We start from the raw sequence: 5,454 nt of genomic DNA, 5'->3' as shown, positions 1-5,454 counted from the left end.
CTGCTTTGCTTTGTTTGTGCCGCTCATTGTTCAGCAGCTAAGTCACGTATGAATTTCATGCCACTTGAATCTCTTTTGCCACGCCAGTTGTGTTCCTCCACACATGATAGATTACCAGCAGGAGCGAGGCGTCGCCGAGGTGAGAAGAAGAAATAATTTTCTCTGCTCATTGATGCACATTTTACTTAATCTTTTCTGTGACTACAATATTAAAATGTTTTTCTAGCAAGTGCCTGATGTCGCACAGTTGACTGGGGGGTGTGTCTTCTGTGCAAAGCAGGTGGACATGTCGAGGTCACAGCCAGGGTGTGACACCCGGAAGAAGAGGAGGAAAGATGTGCATAAATGTCCTGGGTCAATTGTTTTTATTTTTTGAAATTTCATGAATATTTTTCACTTTTTTAGTATCAGTCATTGGTAGAAAGGTTGAATGCTAACAGGCTTTTTGATGTTTGTAGCTAACAGCCGCTTGCTGGATGCTACAAGATGCTAGTCAGTGCATTGTTGTGCACCCACATTGCCCCATGAAACATCAATAAAGAAATGGAAGAGGAATGTCAATGCCTTTTAGCTCAGCACGTTCTTCACCACGGCAGGCAGGTGTGCGCTCCCAAGGCATAATACTGTATATTGACTATCCACATGCAACAGGAAAAGCTGACTTCTATGTGAACGTTGGACGCAAAAATCCACCTGAAAAAAGTTTTATGAACTGGAGCGTGTCGTCTTCAGTCGAACCCCAAGTGTTACTTTTGAGCGTCAAGACATGCAGTGGGAGGGTTGATTCATTTGAACACCAACACGCTACACCAGGGGAGTTCAACCTGCCGAAACATCAATAGAGGCACATCTTATCTGAAATTGAATATGAGTTTTTAACCTCTTGTAAACAAAAAACAGCATTAAAATTGAAGCTCAAATTGTATGAGTTTGTGACATTAGCATGTTCTGCCATCTGCATCTGCATGTTAATAGGGGCTTGTTCCACTGTTACGATCCAGGAGTGAGCACAGCAAGGACTTTGAGTGAGACGAACCGCTCAGCGAGAGACCAGCAAGCCAATTGACTGATGTCGAGCTGAGTGGATGGACCCAGCTGTGAGGTTTAACCACATTCAGGATCCATTTGTAGCACAGCAGGCGAGTGCCCGGGTCTACAGTCGAGCTGCAGTTATAACCAGCAGAACCTTGAATTCCAGCTTCTAGGTATCATTCAGGATTTCTCTATAGTCATAACCCCCTAAAAAAGAGAGAATGAAAATGTGAAACGTTCTACAGGTATGCTGGAGAGGAAGCCCGTTTCCCCCTCCCTGATGTTGAAAAGTTGTTGTGCATCATTTTTGTCAACTAAATCTGTTCCTTTAGACAGTTCCCTCTCTCCAGTCCACTGAGTTGATGTGTCCAGAGAGCAGATGGAATACTACCTATGAATGCTGTGAACTTCAAATAAAGCTCTTTTGGTTTCCCTGTCTCTTCCACTGGGGGCAGGTGTGGGCATTTTCTAAGCCCCTGCTGTAATATAAGCATCATATCAAAGCAATGGTTAACTTACTTTTTAGTGAGTACTCATTCATTCGGGTTACTGAACTACTTCGCACACAGTGAATACCTTTTACAGTCAAAGGGAGCTACACCAGCCCTTTCTCTTGTTTGAGAAAAGCGCCCCTTTTTCTGGAAACTAACCCTCTCATCAATTCCAGCCACTTGTTTTTATTTATTTTTATTCTATCCCATAATGCATTGCTCTCACAAGTGCGTGTTAAAAAAAAAAAAAAGCTTGAGAGCTGTGTGTGTTCGTAGCATGAACGTTTGGAATGTATTGAAACGTCTTTTGTGTCGTCATTAAACACGTATTTACCATAGGATTCATTGTGTTACATTATTCCTCCTCAAAGAGTCTTGTTTCTTTTCAATATGGTGGAACACACAAAGTTGGGTGGAAAGTTTTCGAGATGGTATAATGTGTCATGTGTGAAAATCCATCCTGTCTCTAGGAGCTTCTCATAAATACACAAAAAATGAAAAAAACATTTTAAAAAATGTAATTAAAATGCACCTGGAAAAATGGTCACCACTTGTATAATGTCATGGCACACGTTGATAGCAGTGTTTCAAGCTCTGAAGCTCTGTATTTTTCCTTTTGTTTCTTGCGAAATTACAGTCGGTCAATCGAAAAACCTCAAAGAATTAAAACTATATTTCACATGTTGCTTTCATGATGCGAGAAATGGCAAATTTAGGAAGTATTGTTTGAAGTTCTCGCCAGATGAAGTTGTTACAAGCCCAATGTGATCTCAGCATGGTGGGCGTGGCTCCGGCACTCCAGAGAAACAAGGCTTGTTTGAGGGGCGGGGCTTATGTTCATTTTGTAAAGTAAATGTTATAGAAGTAAATATATAGTCACATTCCGTTTTGGCTATCTGACCATTCATTTGATAGAATTTTGTATGAATTTGATGCCACCGTCAAACAATCTGTGCTTGAACTTGTCGAGCTGAGTTTGACATCTCACCAATTACACAGGCGGCAATAGTTGAGGAGCCTTTTTGGAAAAGCTTCCACCTGCTGGAGTGCCACGACAAAGGTATTTTATTCAAGGAAGGGATTTTTCCGATGCATAAATAAGGTCTTGTGTCCTCCATAATGTCATCACGGCTGATAGTCCTGACAGATATTGCTTTTATTTAGCTCTAAAAGCCATTTTCTCTGTTTTAAATAAGGCATCTGCTGGCAAATGGTGTCACTTCAAAAAGCCCTACTTCTGCGCTTAAGATGGTGAAGAGAGTGGAGAATTAAGCGACTAAACATAAAGCATTCATCATGCTGATCTAAATTTGTCATGAGCGGCAGCAGCGGGAGGAAGGGTGGCGGTGGTGGTGGTGGCGGGGGGGGGCTAGTCCCGGCAGCAGACGGCAGACTGCACGAGGTGAAGTGAAGTGTGAGGGGTCTGGTGGTCTGCGACTTGCTGACTTGTTCCGTCTGAAATCACAGATGCTGCTCCTAATTGCTAAACTGTTGCCGCAGACAGTGGAGGAAAGTTTGTGGAGCGGGGTGATGTGTGTTTGTGTGTGAGGGAGAGAAGGGGCTGGGGGAGGGAGGTCTGGGGAACAGCTGAAGCATAAAATCCATTCACATTAAGCTCCCTTTGTAAAAGGAAAAAAAATATTTTCTTCCACAGAAGTGCAATTATTCATTCAGGCAAAATGCAACAAAGCTACTGACCCGTGCAGAAGGTTTTTCTTTGGAGGCCTGGTGTAGAGGAGAGTCTTTTCTTCAGCGCGCTTCCTCCCAGTCTGCATGTAACGTGGGGAGATTTCACGTCACTGGAGTTCACAGGTTGACACTGATATGATTCCACGCATGGTTACGTTTCACTCCTGGAGAACCGGGGCGCAAAAGTGCCCTATCTTCTTGAATCAGGTAGAGGCTGGAGGGTGGTCTGCTCTGAAGCCCAAGTGTTGGTGGCTGATAAGGTGACTAGATGTGGAGCCCTCAGGAGCTTCCTCTCTCTGTTTCCCTACATAGACACACACACACACACACAATCTTCCTGCTTATCTGCTAAGAACGGTGGCCCCCTTCTCCTCCCGCACAATCACTTCGTCTTCCACCACCCTTTATCTCCTCACAGTCATTTATTTGGGAGATGGAATCAGAGCAGCTCCCAACTGGAAACACGCTGTAGCTCTGGAGACAAATGAAAGGGTGGCAAGAAAGAGAAAGCTGTGTCACAGGTGGAGGCTTTGTACCAAAGATAGGGGGGGTATTTTGGAATAGAGAAGTTGCACGTATTGAATAATCTGGGCTGTGACACTTAACTACATAACTCAATGTAATTACTGTGTTATTGTTAATGACTGGCTTAATAAAATAATAAAGTGGCTTAAGATCTAAACTTCTTGTTCAATCCAGAGAAGAAGCCAAGGACTGAATTTCTATGGACCTAATTTCAATTTAGACGTCTAGACTGGTTCCTAGTTTACAGGCAGTTTGCTTCTATTAGTTCTGAAAAAATGTGGGAAACACGTGTATTTAAATCATCCATTGCGTGTTTCATGGTTTTCAGGAGGGCAAGTTTGGAGAGGCTCCCAGCTAAAAGGCCGACTTTTTGAACAATAATTGGTAGATGAAAATAACAGAAGTGATTATTAAAGTATATAATAATAATAATAATAATAATAATAATAATAATAATAATAATAATAATAATATATTAATAAAGTGATGGCATAACACCCTGCTACCTGAGTGGCCCTGACACTGGAAGGCTGCTCAAAATTTGATGTTAGCTTGGTGCTAAATAAAGAGGCGCTGCTGCATGGCAAGACCAGATTTCTCAGACGGAGGGTACGATTTTGTTTTGTCCTTTGGAAAATTGCCACTATATTATACAAAAAAAAAATCCTGCAAGAGGTTAATGCTACCTGATAAAACAAAAACAAACCAACTGATAAAAACAGTGTACAATCCTATCAACTTCAACTTCCATGAGTTATGGTGGCTCCTTGCACGGAAGCTATTGCTGCCACCAGACGCTTTACATTCCAAGTTGTAGAAACTTCAGCGATGTTATCCATACCAGGCTACCACCAAACTGATCAGGCTACATTTGATCATTCATCTATCCATTTCATGAAATGCTGACCATTGCTAACAGACAGACAGAGTGATGAATGCTAAGGAAAACACAGCCTCTCTGTGTTGGTAAAAATGATCTCTAGTAGTTTGTGCCAGGGATGCCCTTCGATAAATAGCCAAAAGACATGGATCTATTGCTTCTAACAAACTTGGATATGACCCTGGGTGTAGTGTCAGTAGTTGCCCACATCTTAAAAAATACAGTGCCTTCAGAGGAAGTGCCTGACATGGAAAAATTGAAAATGCCATGTAATAAGAGCGGCCACGGCGGAGAACAATCCGTCTGAGTGTACACGGTTCCAGAAGGTGGAATTGCTTTGACAAAATGTAATAAGAAACTGAGTCTGAGGAGAGTTGAGATCTCCCCGGGAAATATAACCTCACGCTCTTATCAGGGAGGACTGTCACTTTTTTCCATATTTGCTCTATAATTTTCAAAAGACTGGCCCCTGGTAGGCAGGCTCAGAGGCCAGATGAGATCTCATACCTCTGTCACCGGATTATTAGAGGCCACTGAAACCAGAAAGCCTCCAGATGGTTGGAGAGGGTTCATGCGGCTGTCAACCTGCTTATCTGATGATACCCAGTCGTTTTTAATGCGCAACCTCATCTTGCAAGAGCTTATCTCATTCCAAAACTTGTTGTTTATATTTGGCACTGTTGAACTTCAAAGAGAAACATAAAGGCTATAAAGCGCCAGCCAAATTCTTTTTTTTTTTCCTAGCCAGACGTCAGCTTTGAAAATGAAGGGGAAAAAATGGACCTTCTAAAAGCTTTTTCAACTCTAATGGCAGTTGTTCTGCAGCCTGGAGCAAGT

General features: G+C 42.4%; 1 long non-coding RNA gene across 1 annotated transcript; it reads right to left on the bottom strand.

The window, feature by feature from the left end:
• Positions 1-3,010: 3,010 nt before the first annotated feature.
• On the bottom strand, positions 3,011-5,249 carry LOC128746620 (uncharacterized). Its single transcript, XR_008412563.1, has 3 exons — positions 5,125-5,249; positions 3,368-3,686; positions 3,011-3,292 (listed from the first exon to the last, which is right to left on the bottom strand). It is a non-coding gene; the product is annotated as an uncharacterized LOC128746620 (long non-coding RNA).
• Between the last annotated feature and the right edge of the window lie 205 nt (positions 5,250-5,454).

The sequence above is a fragment of the Synchiropus splendidus genome, chromosome 15 (genome assembly GCF_027744825.2).
Source record: "Synchiropus splendidus isolate RoL2022-P1 chromosome 15, RoL_Sspl_1.0, whole genome shotgun sequence".
Classification (NCBI taxonomy): Eukaryota; Metazoa; Chordata; class Actinopteri; order Syngnathiformes; family Callionymidae; genus Synchiropus; species Synchiropus splendidus.
This window is presented reverse-complemented; position numbering and strand designations above follow the sequence as displayed.